The sequence below is a fragment of the Sciurus carolinensis genome, chromosome 8, assembly GCF_902686445.1.
Source record: "Sciurus carolinensis chromosome 8, mSciCar1.2, whole genome shotgun sequence".
Classification (NCBI taxonomy): Eukaryota; Metazoa; Chordata; class Mammalia; order Rodentia; family Sciuridae; genus Sciurus; species Sciurus carolinensis.
In genome coordinates, this window is record NC_062220.1 from 118,845,962 (window position 1) to 118,866,187 (window position 20,226).

A 20,226-nucleotide genomic window follows, 5' to 3' on the forward strand; every position below is an offset into this window, starting at 1 on the left:
AGTGTAGAGCAAAGGGTAAGGGAGCTTCCTAAGAATGAGAAGCAGTGGTGTCTGGCTGTTCAGGCAGCAGTCCAATTAGAGTGAAGACAAGTAGGACTCTGGTGATCACAGGGAGTATGGTTGTTTATGGCAACAGAGTTTTAAGACAAATGGATAGACCAGGGAAACAAAGAGATTGATATACACCAGAGAAAGGCACACCTCCAGGTCAGATCTGACAGACAGGAAGCCAGCAGAGCTGTGTATGGCAAGGACAATGGTGCTATAGGAAAAGGACACTTTTACTCCATATCTCAGTCACTAACACTCCTGATGTTAGAATCCTTGGGAAAACCTGACTACCTCATCCTCCGTGGTCAGTTGGGTGTCTGCTGCCCCCCGATGGTTTCTCCACACTAAACTATTTTCTCAGTCTACACCTGTCCCAGAAAATTCTACACAGAACTATGATTTCCTATTCTAAGGAGTGCAGTTCTTCTTCCTGTTTTCGCTGCCTGCCACAAGACTAACAAGGGGCTCAGAGGAGCCATGGAAACAGGAATACACTCATTTGGAGGAGGATTAGCTGGGTCCACCTGAGGCATCCAGGCACCCGTCTCTGGGGTGCTGAGTGATCATGATTGTGTTACTGAGGCTTGGAAAAGTGAGGAACAAGACTCAGAGATTGACTTCAATTGGTGGTAGCTGTGGATGCAAAGTGACTGTGCAGTAGTATTGTTTCTGCTGCCACTTAATGAAGATTTATTCAGACCAACTCTAGTCTGGTTCACTTTCCATCCTTGGAATGCGCAGGAACAAGAAACAGTCCCTACTGGCAGGACTTTCCCATTCTACAGGAAGTGTTGTTTATTAGATACACTAGATTTTTGAACTCTGCAGACAGTTCCCTGGGCATCATCCTCTTCTTCATTTAAATTTATAGACTTTTCACCATTTCAGCTAATTATGTTTGACAATTGGTGCAGTGTTTGTTTATGGGACGTATTATGGTTTAAATATTAGGTGCCCTCCAAACGCTCATGTGGGAGACAATGCATGAGACTTTAGAGGTGAAATCATTGGGTTATAAGAGCCTTAACTCAATAAGTGAGTTAATCCTCATATACCGATTGAGTGGTAATGGTAGGCAAGTTGTGCGTGGGTGGTGGAGGTGGGTTCCTGGGTGCAAGCCATTCGTGTATATATGTCTTTGTTCATGAGATATCTTTCTCTGCTTCCAAATCATGTCTTGAACTGCTTTCTTCTTCCATGATGTTCTCCCTTGCCTCAAACCCCAAGTAATGGTGTCAGCTGTGTGTGGACCAAGACCTCTTAAACCATGAGCACCCAAATACATTTTCCCTCTTCAATAATTTTTGCCAGGTGATTTGGTTGCAGCAGTAATAAAGCTAACTAAAACAAACATTTATTTAAATGTAAAAGTCTTGTGATGGATATCTTCCCAGGGAAACATTCCTCTTCTGCCTAATAGAGATCAATTGTGTGCTGGATATTTTGTCTTGAATATGTGCATCAAAGGTGGAGCTGTAACAGTCATCCTAAGGTCTTACGATCACATGAATCCAGGATTTTGAGAAATGAGGTCAATGGTGATGGAAAATAACTGCTAAGTTGGAGGTCCCTGCAAAGTCTGTACTATCCCAGCATCCAGCAAACACAGATTGTCCATATTCTGGAAGTATTCCAGTGGTTTCCCATTATTTCCTTATTCAGTTGAATGCATTTCCTCGGCTGTATCTCTGGATATCCTGTGTAGCTGGAGATCTACATGCCTCTTGTCCTGATCATCACTCTGTTGATTGAACCCTGTTCAGGGATACTGCCTGCATGTCAGGTTAACCATCTTGTAGGCTACCTGATTTCTGTTCATGGCATCTGTAAGAACTGGACACACACTTGTTGTTGGAAAGGCTTGTGCCACAAGTAACTGTTTTTCTCTCTACAGGAAGGTGGAACCCCTTCAGGATCCAATGGTTGATGGAGCTTCAGATGTCAGATGTTAGGACTTTTCTTCCTGAGACTTTATTCCACAGGAAGACCAAGATTTTTTTATAGGGATTATGTCTAATTGAGCTGTTTGGAATAGGTGCTTGCAGCAAAACACTCTGGGACTCTCCCAAATCATGATACTTGTATCATAAACTTTCTATTTACTTGAAATGGCAAGTATATAGGAATATTTGGTGAGACATATGCACTCAGATAATAGGAAGTAAGCCACAAGATTATTCCTGTCCTCATATTAGCGAAAATGAATAGGATCTAATGGTTTTTAGCATTCTGACCCATCTTTCACAAAACAAAAGGCACATTATTATATATCATACTTCCACCAAGAAGAAAAAGGAAGTATTGATGGTGAATCATGTTTCTCAAAGGAGCAAATTTGCACTGGGAGTGTTGCTCCAATGCAAGTATCAGGAGTGAAGAGTGTGGTCTAGGGTTTGAGTCCAGAGCAGGAAATTGAGCAGCAGGTACAGGCAGAGGTGTCATGTTGCAGTTTGGTGGTCCTGGGTCCAGAGGACTCCACAACATAACACAAAGTCATGATGGGAACAAGAAAATTGTGTTTATGTTTTGACATAAGAGAGTCTCAAAGTAGACCCTATGGGGTATTGTAACAAGGTCATGGCATTTATGATGAACATAATGAGTAGATATATTTTTTTCCAAAGGTTTATTGATGTGCTTGCCTCCACCTAAGAGCCATGTGTGCTCATATTGTGAGTCGGGGATGGATTTAACCCAGGGATACTTAACCAATGAGCCACATACCCAGCACATTTATTTATTTATTTATTTTGAATACAGTTTCTCACTAATTTTCTTCAAGCCTCGCTAAGTTGCTGAGGCTGGTTTTAAAATTGTGATCCTTCAGTTTCAGTATCCTGAGGTTCTGGGAATACAGGTGTGAACTACTATTCCTGGCTATGTGTGCTCTTTGTTCTCACCTGAAATAGGGCCATATTGTTCTCAGACAGACCTGGTCTGAGTAGAACGGCATATCTCATTCTGTGTACACAAACCTACTGTGCTCACCGTACTTTGTCTTTCTCAAGAGCAAGTTCTCAATTACAGAAAGTCTAAGAATGGGGCCTTCATTTGCTATATTCTGTGTAGAAAGGGAGAAAAGGACAGTCTTATGCACAGACCTGGCTCTATGGAGATGTTTTCCATCCCAAGAACCTCTGACCTAGGCTCTACAAGGTATTAGAATAAAATGACAGGATTTCAGATTTAAAATGCAACTATTTCTGTGAAAGAACCACATTTATAAGAGATACTATAGGCTTCTGTAGTGTGGGTGACAATAAAGAAAGTGAGTGAGCATGTCAAGACCATGGTCTCAGTCTTCACTCAGGTGGCACATGACAGTGAGTGTCAGGCCTGAGCGGGTTGTTTCCTAGTTGATGTCGCATCTGTCTGTGATACTGCATGTCATCTGAAAACTGTTTTCACTGTCATGATAGGTGGTACATAAATATTCAGCCTCATCCAAAGGCCTGAAGCCCACTGATGTTTAGGATGGCTATTTCCTGAGTTGGAGTCAGAGACTCTGTCAAGGATTCCTGAGGGCTGTTGCTATCCCGGTAAATGACCAGCATAGGTGCCTGTGATGGCTTCTGTTGGTACCAAGATACATATTTAATCCCCAATTTTTCTGCAGAGTATGTGATCAAGGCTGTCTGGCTTGAAGTAACTGATATTGAAGGTGTCTGATTCAGCTCTTAGGAGGCCACAGACCCTGCAACGAAAAAAGTAGAGTTGAGAAAGACAATGAGGGAATCCACCAGGAGATTCAATGCCTGGCTGGTGTGGATGAGCTCTAGGGATTCTCTGGGCCCTTAGGGGATCCCCTCTGGATCCAACGTCCATGAACTTGAATATGTAGAGGGGCAAAATGCCCCTCTATCCTGGCAGCTGTCGCCCCTCAGTGAACCTAATGTGGGGATTTCACACTATAGCACCTGCTCTGACATCAGGCTCCTGAGCATCCTTCCCACCACAAGAGGACCCTGCTGAAGTCAGAGTCAGGGCAGATGGAGTCCCACACCCCTGGGCTGGGTGATTTGGATGGAACCCTGTGGCAGCAACTGTGCTGTAAGTGAGGAGTCCAAGGAGAAGGAGGGTTCAGGCTATGGTGGAAGTGCACCTTATATTTCTTCCTGAATGACAGGTTGGGGTGTTTTCCTACCAGGGATCTATTATTCTCTGTCTGGAGGGAGGTTCCCACTACACCATTCCGTCTGAGCTCAGAGTTGTTGCTCATGGAATTGGTGGTTTCCAAAGCAGGGCTCAGCCCCTAGGGATACAGAAAACAGAGGGGCAACCCTGAAAACTGTTCAGTTATTTATGTGGTCAGATGGAACTCAGAAAGATTCCTTCATGTGTACCCTTTCTCCATCAGCCCTCCTCTGAATGCAGCAAATGTGTAGGGTAGAATTGTTATCCCTATGCATTTGAGTCACAAACTTCTTGCCACTTCAATTGCGGTTTTTGGTGAGGAATTCTTCCTAGTGCACGCTTTTCTTCTGTGAATTTGCTCTAGGAGCAGGTATTTCTGTTTCTTCTTCATCTCAAGCAAAGTATATAGTGTCTGGGACAGTACATCAATTTTGAAATCAGTATTTGTTGAACGTATGAAATAATTCAACTGAATGAAGAACACTTTATTCATTTACCACAAAGTATCCACTGGGAGTTATTTTGTACATATGCACCAACTTTTTGTGTGTTTTCTATTTTATTCATTACATATGTGTGCTCAGTTTCTGATGGATATTGAAGCATGAGTTTCTTGATTGAGAGAAAAAAATTTAAAAACCTGATGGCATCCTAACCAGTAAGGGAGCATGATTGTTTTCATTGACAAGTACTGTGGTATTGTCACGTGTGGTTGGCATTCTACCTTTAATCTAAGACAGTATTGAGATAGCATAGAAGGTCTCTTTTCAGGAGAATAAGTTAAATGTGCCCATGATTTGAGAAGTTGAGTAGCATTTCAATATCTCCCCCTTGGAGATTGATATAATGACTATACAGAAATTGAATAAGAATATAAAATACTTGAACAACACTGGCAACCAACTTTGAACTAAATGAATTTGTGAAAATCTCACCTTCAACAGGACAATACATATGATATTTTTCAAGTATCTACAGAACGCTTCCCAAGATTGTTGATATTGTAGGTCACATATCAAATATTAATAAGAACAATTACATGCATACGTAGATAAACAAATTAAATTAATAACTGAAGAAATTTTCAAAATAACCCATCAATTGGAAATTAAAAAGTAGACCTTACAGTAATTTGTAGGTTACAATCTAATTATGGTTTCTTTATCCTATCCGTCTGTTCAAGTGCATCTAGGTTGGTTCCACAATGCAGCTATTGTGAATTGAGCTCCTATAAAAGTTGTTGTGCTGCTTCACAGTAGTAAGCTTATTTTAAGTCCTTTGGGTATACACCAAGGAGTGGTGTGATATATATACACAATTGAATACTATTTAGCCATAAAGAAGAATAATATTATGGCATTTGCAGATAAATGGATGGAATTGGAGAATACCATGCCAAGTGAATTAAGTCAATCCCAAAAAAACAAAGAGAATGTTTTCCTGATAAGTGATGATGATATGTAATGTGGGTGAGGGGTGAGGGGTGAGAGAAGAATGGAGGAACTTTAGATTATGTAGAGGGAAATGAGAGAGAGGGTGTATGAAAATGGTGGAATGAGACAGATATCATAAACCTATATACATGTATGATTACACGAATGGTATGAATCAACATCGTGCACAACTGTAGAAAGAAAAAGATGTACCCCATTTTTGTAACATGAATCAAAATGCAGTCTGTAAAAATTTAAAAATTAATTAAAAATATATAATCCCCATATACATATTAGAACATTTCAAATTTTTTAAACAGAAAACCACAACATGCAATATTTAGGAAATACATCTTCATCAATGGAGGGAAACTTATACCTGTAAATCTTAAGATTGTAGTGAGGAACTGAAGGATGTTATCAGGATAGATAGACTGCAGATCTTCTCCCACCATGAATATGGACAGAGAGACCTTCATAGTCTTTCAGACAACATGTTTATGCAAGGGCTGTCCCACATGAATGAAGACACCTTGGCTTCCCTGCCTGCCTTCTGTGTTCACCTCCATATTCGAGGCCCCACTTCCTCAATTTGATTCAGCATGTGTGCCTCATTTTCCCTCAGTTCTAGCATCAAGATCTAGAACTCGGAGACTAGTGGGGAAAAAGTGATGGGAAACTGATGCACATGTTTTCAAAATATTATATTTTTTATGCTGGGTAGAAGGTACAAATGCCCATTATACTGTATACTTGATTTTCGTATGCTTGAAACTTTTCTAAGTTAAAAATGTGAGGAACACAGAAAAATCATATTGAGACCAAATGATCTGAAAGAAATGAGCACAGGCCATTATGAGGAGAATTACTTGTTTTGCTTTGTTTTTAACTTTGCATTTTTACTTAGTTTATTTTTAGTAGATCTTTATTTATCATTACACTTAGAAGTTTGGTTTGTCCTGACACACTCATGCATGCCTAGAACTTGATTTCAGTTCATGATGCCTCCTATTCCCTTCCTTCCTCCCTCCCCTCTCCCATCCTTCTTCTTTGGCTCTATTTGACTTTCTTTCTCCCATCTGTTAATTTGTATTTGTTTGGTTCTCTATATTATCCTATCCTTCCCTCCCTCTTTCCCTTATTGTACTCTAGTTTCCCCAGATGAGAGAAAGTATTTGACCTATGTGTTTCTGACTTTGGCTTATTTCACTTGCTTGACACTCTCCATTTCCACCCACTCTGCCAGCAGATTCCATAATTTCTTTCTTTTTTATGCATGACTAAAACTCATTTGTGTTCCACACCACACTTTCTTGGTTCATTCTTGATTCATTCATCTATTGATGGGCATCTGTTTTGAATTCATTATTTATCTACTGTGAACTGTGTGGCTACATTCAAATGGCTGTATGGATATAGAGTGCCAAAAATGTATTTTGAAAAAAAAGACAGCATTTTAAACAACTGAGGAAGGGAAACTCGATATCTACATGTAGAAAAATGAAAACAAACCCCTCTCTCTCACCATGCCTATATTCAATCCTTTGGGAAAACACCAAAGATGGGGATAGCTGGGTCATCTATTGGTTCCATTCCTAGACTTCTGAGGAATCTCCATGCTGCTTTTCAGAGTGGTTGTATTAGTCTGCAGTACCACCAACAATGTACTCATGTACCTATTTCCACACAATCTCAGCAGCATTTATTGTTGTTTTTATTCTTTTTTTTTAAATGGATCAGATTTAATTTCTATGAAAAGACTACCAAGATATTTTGTAATATTGAAAATCATATCCCAAAATGAATATAGAAAGTTAAAGGAACAAGAAATGCTAATGAGTTTTAAATAAGAATAATCACTTACCCAGTTTGTAGAATTACCCCTCAACCACAGTAATCAATACACGGACACCAAGAAAATGTCCACAAGTTAGGTATTTAAAACAACATAAAGAATCAGGAGAAAAGGCACATGCCAGTAATCCCAGCAACTGGGATCCAGGAGGATCACAAGTTGAAAATCACCATTTTCTATCAGGGTTTGCTAAATTAGCAAAACCCTGATAGAAAACTTCACACACAAAAAAAAAGAAAGAAAGAAAGAAAGAAAGTAAGAAAAAAGGACTTCCAACACTCCTAGGGTTCCTTCCCAGTGTGAGTCTGCTGGTGCTACAGGATGTACGACCTGTGCTTGAAGACCTGGCCGCACTCAAACACTCATAGGGATTTCCGCACTGTGGACCACATAGTGTCTCAGGAAACCTCCCTATGCCGGAACACCTGCGCACACTCAGTGCACACAAAGGATTTCTCTCCAGTGTGTCTCCGGCTATGCAAGACAAAATTGGAGCAGTGAGGGAAGGCCTTTCCACATTCGCTGCACTTATAAGGTTTCTCCCTGCTGTGGATGCACAGGTCTTCCCACACTCTGTGCACTCATAGGGTTTCACTCCAGAGTGGATTTTCTCGTGTCCAGTAAGGAGGTGTTTCTTGTTAAACACGTTCCCACATTCCTTACATTTGGACATATTTTCCTCCTCATCCTGTACAATCCTTGAACCTGGGTCCTCAGCTGCCCCTAAACTACCATGTTCAGGGATAACTGTCCCAGGAAGCTTCTCCTGCAGCTCTATGCCTGGTCTCAAGTGTCCCTCCTGACACCTGGCACCTCCTGACACCTGGCACCTCCTGACACCTGGCTTGCACCAACTGGGAGCACCCTGCAGCCCCTTGTGTCAACAGTCCCTGGAGGAGGGCACCCTCAGACAAGGCTGGCTCACAAGTAGTAAGTTTGGTGGCTTTAGGTTTTCCACTGTCACCTGGACAGGTACTCTGGGAGAGGTCTATCATCACAGTCCATAGCTGCAGCCTATTCTCCAGCTGGAAAATCAGCTCAGGGTTTGGAAGAGGATACCCCAGGGAGACCAGGAGCCCACAGTTTTCCAGCATCACCTCCTGTTACAAGGTTCTCTGAGCTGGGTCCAGCTACCACCTCCTCCTGGGTGAAAGTCACAGCCACATCCTCAAAGGTCACAGACCCAAATTCACACACCTTAACACCAGGTGCAGAGTGTAACAGGTGACTCTGGTGCAAGGCCCGAGGGGAACCCTGACTGTCTTCCGTGTCACAGTGACTCTAATGCACTGAGGTTGAGCAGAGTGTCCACCCCTTATTGGTCCTAAGAACACATAAGTCATTCCTGAAAATATTTATGTGCACGTGCACGTATGAGGTGCAGCCTTGCTTGCTCAAAAGCGGCACCTGCAATGCGGGCAACCACCTGGACCCTGGGCCCACCGGCTGCTGAATCCCCGGGCGCGGTGTGCCCAGGGAGGCTCCAGGTTAACTAGCTCCTGCTCCCTTGCTGAACGCCCACAGCCCTGTCCCAGGGGCAGGGACATCACAGCCAGGCAGCTCAGGGGCAAAGGGTCATCGCCTCACGCGGACTATGACCGCCTCCTGAAGACTCCCGGCCCTCCCTGGGCGGGTCCATGGGGACTGGCGCCCTGAGGCTGGGTGCTCACAGCGCCCTGCACCTGCGCGCCAGGCTCGGCCCTGCTCAGGTCTTTTGCACTGGCTGAGGCCCCAGGAGGCTGCACTCACCCGCGCGGCCATTGCGGGCCCATGTGAGGAGCCCTTGGGCCGCCTTGGTGCTGGTGACCAGGGAGGCTAGGCCCGCAGGCACCCAGGACACACGCCACAGGCGCAGGGGCCGAAGGATGGTGCGGGTGGGAGGTCCGCAGGACCAGTCTGGAACTCCAGACCGCAGGGACCTGTGGGCAGAGACAAATGGCACCGTGGCCACCGCCCCTGTTCTTGATCATTGCATTCTGACTGGAGTGAGATGAAATCTTAGTACAGTTTTCATTTGGATTTCCCTGATTGCTAGAGATGTTGAACATTTTGTCTCATATTTATTGGATATTTGTGTTTCTTCTTTTGAGAAATTTCTCTTTAGTTCTTTTACCCATTCATTAATTGAACTATTTGATTTTTGGAGCTAAGTTTTTTTGAGTTCTTTGTATATTCGGAATGTTAATCCCCTATTAGGGAAATCGTTGGCCAAGATTTTCTCTCATTTCTTCTGCTCCCTCTTCATGTTCTTTATTGTTTCCTTTGCTGCAGAACACTTTTTACTTTGATGGCATCTTGCTTATTGACTCTTGGTTTTCTTTCTTCTGCCTTTGGGTTCCTGTTAAGGAAGTTGGTACCAGCATCTATATGTTGGTGTTTTGACCCCGTGTTTTCTTTTAGCAGTTTTAAAGTTTCTGTTCTAATTGCTAAGTCTTTGATCCATTTCAATTTGAATTTGGTGCTGGGTGTGGGACAAGGGTCTAACTTCATTTTGCTACATGTAGCTCTCCATTTTCCCAGCATCATTTATTTAAAAGCATGTCTTTTTTTCACGATATATTTTTAGCACCTTTGGCAAATATCAGATGGCTATAGGTATATGGGTTTGTCTCTGTGAGAGGAAAATTTTCCCCAGTTTGGACTGATTTTTGTGTTTTTAAAATTCAAACTTGGTTTCTTGTTAGCAACATATATGGTTGAATCTTGGTGCAAAGTTCAGTCTAACCATATGTGTGTTTTAGTAGTGACATTTAATCACTTATAAATAATTCATAATATAATTTGTTTAAATGTACATTGTGTCTCTTCATTTTCTATTTTGTCCTTCAGTTCAATGTTATTATTTTTATTTTCACCCACTTTGATTCTTTTTAAGAAAATGTTGCCTTTCATCTATTCAGTAACTTAAGTGATGGTTGATTTTTGGAGTGACTAGGTCACCTTCCCACATTGATTTTGTTCAACACCTGTATGGATGCTGACTGAAGATGTTTTTCATATGTGATTAATATTTAATAAGTTATCACTGAGTAAAGCAGGTTGTCCTCTATGAAGTCCCCAGGGTCTCTAGCTAGGTCAAAGACCTTTAGAGCAAATACTTTTGGAAAAGTACATTTCCAAAGTACTGTCCTGCTGAACTCAGAATCAAGACTTGAACCTTACCTCTTACTGAATTATCAGGCTGCAGACTGCCCAGCAGATTTTGATCTCACCATCTACAACAGTCATATAAACCGATTGAATAAATAGTTGTCTCTCTCTGTATGTGTGTCTGATTATGTATGTATAGATCTATTATATCTACCCAGTCTTGCACTGCTGTAATTATGTTTTGGTTAATGTAGACTGCATATGTAGTGCAGGTTTCATAAGATACAGTGGAGCTGAGAAATTCTTATCACTTTGTTATATCGTTCTATCCTAAGGTTGAAGGGTAACACATTACTCATATTTATGGTAATAATGCAGTAAACAATGCTGCTGTGCTGTCAATTGTGTGAAAAATCACACAATTTTGTACAGTAGATAATATTTCATAATGATAACATAACTATGACATTTTCTGTGTATTTTCATACTGTGATTCTCATTGTTAATCAGAGTGTACTCCTTCTAATTATAAAAATGTTTAGTGTAAAGCCATATGAGTTGTGCTATGCTTACAACAGCCTCACACCTCTCATGTATACCCAGTCTCTTCAGATTGTGAGACTGTTGCACTGTCCCTTGCACCATGAGGGCCTCTGCAGTCTTGATTGTTTCAGTTCTCTTTTGCTGGATTGAATTATGTTGCTTTATTCATGATCCTAGAAGCAATAGTCTTCAATATATATTGTCTGTAAATTGTATAATATATACAATGTTAGAATATATCATATATGCCACCAACAATCACACAAATTCCATATATCCTTGGTGTATAGCAGGCTGTACCATCTACATTTGCGTTAAGTATTTTGCATGATGTCCACAGATTATGAAATTGCCTAATGATAAATCTCTCAGGATTTACCTCTAATGCTAAGTGATACAGGACTACATGTAATATATATTTACATATCTCCCTGCATTTGACCCTCACTATTTTAAGTTCTGCATCTTTAGATTCCATGACACATGCATTGCAAATATTTTCTAAAAATGCATCTGTGCTAAATATATTCATGTTTCTTTTTTCTGTATTTATTAATTACTACAAATAACAAGGAAATACTACACACAAAAAATTTTATCTATAGCTATAATCTCTATTTACTTATTTTATCCTACATCTACTCCCTGTCATCTTCTAATCTATTTATATCTACATCGACCTTATTTTATGTCTGCTATGTCACCTATGAATTCTATTTCCATGGAGGAACCTGATTAATACAGTTTATCATCTGTAACTTTTTGATGTTAAAATGGTTTTATTTTGATGGTGCTATACATATTACAGTGAATATATATAGCTGAACAATATCCACCTTAAAGTGATATTATATACTTTATATATAAATAAGAACTTCATAACATATTCTTCATTCTCTCTGCTTTTGTGCTACTTGTTTCATAATTTCCATTTAATACAGTCTAACCCAAATATATATTTTCATTAATTTTCTTCAATGATTTTCATAGAGGATAAAATGATTCAGAATAATACCTTTTCATCTGATGGTTTTCCTTTATTTTATGTATATGCACTTTTCTACATTATGTCATTTCCTACTCTGAGGGATTCCATAGTATTGCTGTAAGTGAGAGACTGCATGGGAATTTAGGGGAAAAATTGTTCAGGAGGGTGTTTTGCCTCCGAAACACAACTCCTTCATTTTTACTTTTTATTTTGAGACAGGGTTTCACTGAGTTGTTGAGGGTCTCAAGAAATTTCTGAGACTCTCCTGAAACTTTCAATCCTCTTGCCTCAGCATGCTGAGTCACTGGAATTACAGGCATGCCTGTGTCTATGCCTGGATGCAAGTGAATTTTAATTTCTATGAAAGTTTCATTTTGCCTTAATTTTTGGAAGATAGTATCCCTGGGTAAAGAATTTCAGGTTGTCAGATTTTTTTTCCTTTCATATTGTAAAGGTGTTGCTCCCCTGCCTTCTTCTTCTCCTGTTTCTGATGAACAATCTGCTCCTATCATTAAGCTCCAAGTGTCCCTTCACTACTGTTTCAATCAAGTGACAACATATGTGGTGGCACTGTTTTCTTTATGTTTCCTGGGATTGATTTTGTTGAGTTACTTGCTTGTTGAGTTCAGGTTTTCCCGTATTGTGGAATATTTTTGTCCATTGGTTCTTTAAATACTCTTATCTATTTATGCCCCATACTCTTCCTGTCTTCCTGGCTCCAATCACAACATTTAGGCTGCAGGAAGCTTCCCCCAACACACTGATGTGCTGGTAATTGTTTTAATTATCACCCAGTTTTATGTTTAGTAGTTCCTGTGGGAAACAACAATTTGCTTTTTGGATTCTTCACTGTTTCTAGTCTCATTTAACCATATGTTTGCTCCCTTTCTAGGACATCTCCCTTCCCATGGTGAACTAGCAATGGTATGTGGGTCATTCTCTGTCCCCTCACCTCCCTGATTTTTCCATCAAAGTTGACATAATCTTCTTAAAATGTCCCCAAATCATACCTGCCTGAGAAACACATTTCAGGTACCTTGATCTCTGTAAAGGTCATCAGTGACATAGTAGGGTTGAACAGGCCTGAGCTCAGGAGAGCCAGTGGTCAGGTTTTCTCCACTGAGGAGGATTCTGTCACTGAGCTGATAACCAGAATGTGGCCTGAGGCAGGTGATTGTCTGCTTCACTCTGCAGAGTGTCCTAAAGGAGGGTGTGTACTCTAGGCAAAGACAAGGCCCTGCATGTCCCCTGTCTCCACCTGAGACTGCACGTGAGCACAGAGTCTGCAGCACTCAGGATAGATCTGCCTGGAAATGGATTGAGAGGCAGGAAGAAGGGTGCAGGCATCTCTGGAAGTGCCCAGGATAAAGTGATTAGTTCTGGCACTACTGCTGGTCAATAAGAGAAGATGCACTGGGATTGGGCAGGACACTCAGGCAGCTGTCCTGGGTGAAGGACACAGGTACAAGTGCCATGTGTGCACATGGAACTCCCACATAGAGGGACCTTGGTGTTGTCTCCCCAGTGACTCACAGGCTCCCCCAGGGCATTTCCCAGATAAGGTACCAACTGTTTTCAGGCTCTTGCCATTTTGAGTATGATCATCAGAATGAAGTCACTGCAGTGCATGCAGGGACCTGGTGACTGTTTTTGAACCCCTTGATGGGCATTCCTCTTGTCCTCAACTTTTGCTGCCCCAGCCTCTTTCTGGCTGCTCCCAAGAGTAGCTGTACCTCCACTTGCTAGTGAAGGAGCCTAGGAGCAGTATCTCCCACCTCCCAGTGACTATAAAGCACATATCATCTAAGCGAGTGTGCTTAGGGCATCCAGTCTCATTCTGTGCCGGCTGCACATACCTTGCCCTACCAAACACAGCACAGAGAAATGGCATCCATGGGGTACAGTCGGCAGCAGGCTAATTCTCTGACTCTGTATCAGGGTGGAATTTCCATTCCTTGTGCTTTGTTTTCTGTATGGAAAGCAGAGAGGGCGTGCTTCTCAGATCTTCTGAAGATAGAGAAAAGTTACAAGAAACATGTGGGATGCTGTCTATTGAGCCAGGCTCCTGTGTATTTGCAGCCAAGACTGGTGCTTCACTATGGAATGAGATCTGTTGCAGAGTCAGGAGGAGACCAGGATGTTTCTCTAGTAAAGTTCAGTCAGGTCCCGACATGGTCAATATCATCATCACTCATCACAATTTCTATTGCTCATGTTTTTATTTCATCATGAACCTCATAGTTCATGGTGAAGGATTTGTAATCCAGCCTCAGCTGCTCTTTGATAAAACTAGGTATCTCTGGCTTCTTCAAACCCAGAGAGGCCTGTACCAAAGATGGAGAAATCACAATGCATGTGGATCCCCTTTCCTTGGATTTCCTCAGAGGAAGGACAAGATCTAAGACCTTGAACCTCTCACTATTACCACAATAAATAAGACAGTTTCATTGCTTTCTATCATTTATATTTGAAAAACTTATGTCCTAACATTTGTATCGCTGCTCCCATTTCAGATCAGGTAAGGATGACACTCATTTGCCCAGGAGAAGAGATCAGTACTGTCATGGAGAGAAGATGACACAGCACCCTGAATTCAGGTCCTATTCCCTCTAGGGAAGAAAAGGGAGGTGAAAAGATGAGTGTCAACTAGGCCCCAGGGCTTGTGTCCCACATAGGCAATCACTGCCTCCTATCATACCAGGACTGTCACTGGGAGTCGAATTCAGTGATCAGGTTGGGGCTATGCCCAAGTTAGGTTGGAGAACCTGTGGGAGAGTGTGGATCTGCTCTGCTGTACTGAGCTATGCTGAGCCTGGCTGAACTGGTTCCTGCTGGTTACATTATTGCCAGCTCCCCTCTCTCATGAGCAGTTGGGGGACAGGAGTTTCAAGGCCACTTCTAATAGGGGCAACTAAGTCTGAGGACACTCCAATGTCTCATTCTCAAGTGTTCACCTCAGAAGTATGACTGCACTGATTTCAGAAACAGGCAGGAGTCAGGGTGCTGGGGGTTTGCTCCTGCGAACAGGAACTCGGTATAGGGTAGGAGCCTTGGAGTGGGGGTGGGGGGCATAGAGTTGAGGGAGCAGTGAGAGTGGTAGGAGAGAACTAGGCCTTGAAAGGGATGAAGGACCTGCGGATGCTGCTGGGGAGAAGCTGGAGCTTGGAGGCCCAGGCTTCCATCCCCGCCCAGTCCATGGAACTGAAGACCAAGGGAGGAGCATTTCCTTCATCTGGTTCTTGTACCCAGAGCAACTTTGGGGCCCCCGGACTTGGTCATTTATATCCTGTGGGCATATATTCTGCAATAGGGGACAGTTGATCCAGCAACTTTCATCATTCTGCATGGTGGTGGTGGTGGTGTTACATGTGTGTGTGTGTGTCCCTCTGGGAATATCACATGCTCCTCCCTCTCTCATGATCACTGCTATCCTGAGTGAGTGTGGCTGGTGTTGAGGACTGAGGTCACATGTGTCATCTTTACTATTGTACCAAAGAAACTCATGTCCAGGAAACAAAGAAGTAAATAGTAACTAAGTCATTCTCTGCTTCAGACCATTCCTGAAAATCTATTGCCCAGAGTTGACTCCTCTGACAACACAGTCCTCCATGGTTAATAGTGACTGAATTTCCATAGTGAAAAATGGTATTATTATGATTTGTTTCCAAGTGAGTTTTAATTAGTACACACTCCTCTCTCTCCCTCAAGATCAATCAGTTGAAAAAGAAAATCTTCCAAGAATAAATGGCACAGCTATGTGTGCAACCTTGTACTATAAACCATAGAAGGAAAGATAGGAGGACAGGACATTGTTGTGCTAGTGGTCAGAGTTGAGTTTTTTGTTTGTAGCACCAGCCCATGATTCCAAGCAGTCCTGGGAACTGGAAGGAGCCTCTATGGGACTGCGCAAGACCCTCATTCAGGCTTGAATCATGAGGAAGATGACTCATGATGAACAGGATAGAAATCATGTTTTCCTTTCCTCTCCTATCAATTCTAAACACTCTTGCCTCCAGGACATTCTCCCTGAATGGTAGCAATCACAATGGACATAGGAAAGACCTGCTTATATCTGCACAAGGGTATATACTAAAGAGAATGTTATGAATTGCCCTGATTTTGTTTCCTGTTCCTTCTTGGTACTAAACCTGGATAGGAAGAGAATGTGCCAGGAAACATATGTACCATTTATGTTTATTCATTTTTTGTTTGTTTCTTTGGTGGTACCAGAATCAAATCCAGGGCTTGCACAGTATAGGCCTTGAGCAGAGGGAGGGGCCTGCATATGCAGATGTGAGTCCTTTGGCACAGGGAGCAGGGGCAGGGGAGAGCATGGAGGTGAAGGAGGCAGTTAGGGTGATGGAAGACAAGATGTCCCTGAAGAGGGTGACAGGCACCTGGGGCTGTAGTAAGAAAGGAGCTGGAGCAGGGACAACCAGTCTCCAGTCCTTCTGGAATTCAGCCCAGCCCAGGCAGTCATGCACTTTGGGAGGGGGCATATTTGTTCAAGCTGGACCTCACCTCTTCATGCCATTAGCTATTTCCTAACAAGGTCATCTGTATTACTGTGGTCATGAATACTGCAGGAATAAGGCCAGCTTACCCATTGCTTCTCAGCTCTATAGTTGGTGCTGGTATCTGTTTCTCTCAGGTCTTTTCCATCCTCCAGTGAACGTGGTTGGTGCTGAGGACTGAGGCCAGCGGTGGAAGGCTCACTATTAGTCCTGGACAGTAGTGTCTAGGAGGAAGAGCAAAAGAGTAACCAGGTTACTCTTTTCCTTCGGGACATTCCTGGAAACCAAGTGTTCACACAAAGTCACTGCTCTGCATTCAGTTTTCACCCAGACTGATTTTTTTTAATCAAAGAAAGGGTTAGTAATTAAGACTCACTTAATGACCTTTGGTATTATTCCATAATGTGTACAAATGCTACAAAGTTCCTTATTTGTAAATTGTGCAATAACACATTCAAGTACCAATTCCAAATCTTATGTTCCTTGGTAAACATTTTTATCTTCCTCTTCTGAGACATTAAAATGATAGTATCTGAGGGATTACTCTATGTATTACTCTCATACCTTTTGTGGTGCCTGATAGTTTCTAGAGTCTTAGGGAACTGGCAGTTTGAATCTTTCTAAACATCCTGATCATCTTAATGGAATCAGCTGAGCCTAGAGGGGTCCAGGAACCAATCATAATCTTTCTGAAAAGTAAAGGCAGGGGCAGAATTGGAAACTTCCACTCCGCATGACCAGTTCTTTCCCATCAGTGTGACCACAATTGGAAGCAAATTGGGAGACATGGGAAGCAAATTGGGAGCCATGCAAGTAGTAGAGTTTTGTATCAATTACCAATTTCCTTTGTCACTGTGAGCTTCACCTTCTTACAGTAATGGCCTTGTCCAAAGCATGTACCTACTTGATGGTCAGGGTTGCATCATTCCCTGAATTGGGGCCATAAAATTAGTCAGGGATCCCTAAAGACCTCTTGCTACCTCTGTAGATGACGAGCTCAGGGATTGGTCTGGTTTCTGCTGGAACCAGTTCATAAAAGAGCTTCCAAGGTTGTTACTCCCAGAGTGAAACAGACTGTGTTTTCTGGAGCCACTGACACCAAGAATGGCTCAGTCATCTTGTAGGAGGTCACACAAACTACAGGAGAGAAATGGAATTATGGGTATGACAATGACGCTACAGTTGCAAGAAACCCCTTCCCAAGTCCCGGATGTGCTCTATTGACTCTGTACCACCAGGGTGTTCCTTCTCATCAATCTCAGCACCAGTAGTCTATGAACTTGGTGAGTGGAGGTAGCCTTTGTACACAGGAAAAACTTGTCCCTTTCTCCTGGCATCTGTAGACCCTCAGGTTCACCCTAGCCAAGGATCATAGTGTGGGTATTTCAATTCCATAATCCCCATCTTCGAACAGTCTCCTGAGCACCCTGTCCACCACAAACATGGATCTGCTGATGTGAGGCAGGCCAAACTGGTATCAGAGCCACTGCCATGTCTTTGAGTATTTGTGCTTCTTCCAAAATTATGATGCAACTTAATCATGAATGCAATTGTACTAAGACGCTCACCTTTAAGGAACAAATAAGGCTTTGAGGGTCCTCTCACATGGATGTGATGAATGCCAAATCAAAAGGCCAGGCAACACTAATTTGACCCTGGTTTGGTTCCATCTCTTCCTGGGTGTGATAATGCAGTAAGAGAAGGCCTCGTCAGAAACTGAGATTGCTAGTACCTTAATCATGGACTTCCCAGCCTTCTGAACTCTGAGAAATGAATTTCAATTTTTTGGCAATAACCAGATGAAGATTTTTTTTTTATCAGAATGGATTGCAAAAGCTTCTATCTACTGTAGAGTCAGGAACATGAAAAGACTTCAGGGTCAGGCTGACTCCTTGGTGGCACTGAAGAACTTTCATACTTCCATGGATATGCTGGAGGTGAGGTGAAATTCAGTATTGTCTTCTACAGAGTGAACAAGGTCAGGGCAGGCATCATGGGTTCTGACCCACATAAAGCTATGACTTGCATCCATAGAACTGGAATGACATGAAATCACTATATGCACAGTAGACTGGAGTCCTTTTCCATCTAAACAAATGTCATCAAGCATGGCCTGGAGCATCATTCCAATGACAACACTAATCTCTCCGCTTGTTTCTAGGTGTGAAACAATTCTGTAATCCAGAACCCACTGTATCAAGAAAAGAGCTCGGAAGCAGTCCCAGCCCAGTGGTGCTGTGGGAGATTTCCACACCTGGGAGTCCCGGCCCAGAGAACCAGGCCCATACCAGCCTGGCCACAGCCCAAGGTCTAGCACCCATGCTACAGTTGATCATCTGTCAATATGTGGAGGCACCTCTGCCCACTATCAGGGATTATATCCCACCTGGAGCCAACCATACCTAGAGGGGCAGCACCCTTCTTGGGTCACTGCATTTTCAAATTCCTCTCAGGCATCAGGTTACTGAAGACTAGCAGTTTTGAACATTACTGTATAGTTTTACTGTAGAATTTTTTAATTAGTAGTAATATTACAATTATCCATATTATTCCTACTATTATTCCTACTTTTATTAATATTTTTCTCATCCTCTCTATTTTTCTCTTGTCTATCTGTCTCCTTGAAGACTCTTTCTCCCTTTACACATGCTAACTACCAAATTCCTTCAATTTTGGTTTGATCTACTCGTATGACATAGTATCTCTTATAGACCCACTTCTTATCTCATTAATGGTATATCCTATGACCCACTCCATCCTTTTTGTCCACCATTAGAAATTGTGGTCCTTATTGAAAACCCATTGGCTAAGCTGTAAATAATAATTGAACCCATAATCTCTGTTTATTAAGACAATATGGTTAATATATTAAAAGGGACAGATTGAGTTAAGAATGCATATTATTTGTATTGTGTGTTGCTAATATTGATCTCACACGTCAAGGTGTGTGTATTGGAAACCTTCAGGGACACTATACGTCTATAGGAGGGAAAATTCAATTCCTCAGATTTGCACTCCTAGAGGGGAAGATACATGAGCAATATGAGAAAACAAGGGAAGAAAGTGTCCCAATCAAACCTAGATGCTGCATCAATAAAATCCAATGACAGCATGGCAGAAAGAGAGTTCAGAATGTACATAATTAAAATGATCAGAGAAGCAAACAAGATAAGACAGCAAATGCAGGCATTGGATGATCGAACCAATCACCAGTTAAAAGAGCAAATGCAGGAAGCAAAGGATCATTTCAATAAAGAGAAAGGTATTCTGAAAAAAAAAAAAACAGAAATTCTTGAAATGAAGGAAACAATAAACCAAATTATAAACTCAATAGAAAGCATCACCAACAGACTAGATCTCTTGTAAGACAGATCCTCAGACCCGAAGACAGAATATTTAATCTTGAAAGCAAAGTTGACGAAAGAAGATGGTAAGAAATCATGAACAAAAACTTCAAGAATTGTGAGATATTATGAAAATACCAAATTTAAGAATTATTGGGATTGAGGAAGGCACAGAGAAACAAACTAAAGGAATGAACAATCTATTCAATGAAATAATATCAGAAAAATTCTCAAATCTGAAGAATGAAATGGAAAATCCAATACAAGAGGCTTA

At 41.8% G+C, this 20,226-nt stretch overlaps 3 protein-coding genes and 1 pseudogene across 11 annotated transcripts in view; 3 read left to right on the top strand and 1 right to left on the bottom strand.

Moving 5' to 3' along the window:
* Nucleotides 1–20,226, top strand: part of LOC124991706 (immunoglobulin lambda-1 light chain-like) — a 1,192,366-nt gene that overhangs the window by 558,662 nt on the left and 613,478 nt on the right. The gene's annotated exons all lie outside the window — the stretch shown is intronic.
* The window catches only part of LOC124991707 (immunoglobulin lambda-1 light chain-like), a 1,154,667-nt gene that overhangs the window by 516,504 nt on the left and 617,937 nt on the right, over nucleotides 1–20,226 (top strand). The gene's annotated exons all lie outside the window — the stretch shown is intronic.
* Nucleotides 1–20,226, top strand: part of LOC124991709 (immunoglobulin lambda-1 light chain-like) — a 981,515-nt gene that overhangs the window by 338,837 nt on the left and 622,452 nt on the right. The gene's annotated exons all lie outside the window — the stretch shown is intronic.
* Nucleotides 1–20,226, bottom strand: part of LOC124990491 (zinc finger protein 264-like) — a 264,954-nt pseudogene that overhangs the window by 221,861 nt on the left and 22,867 nt on the right.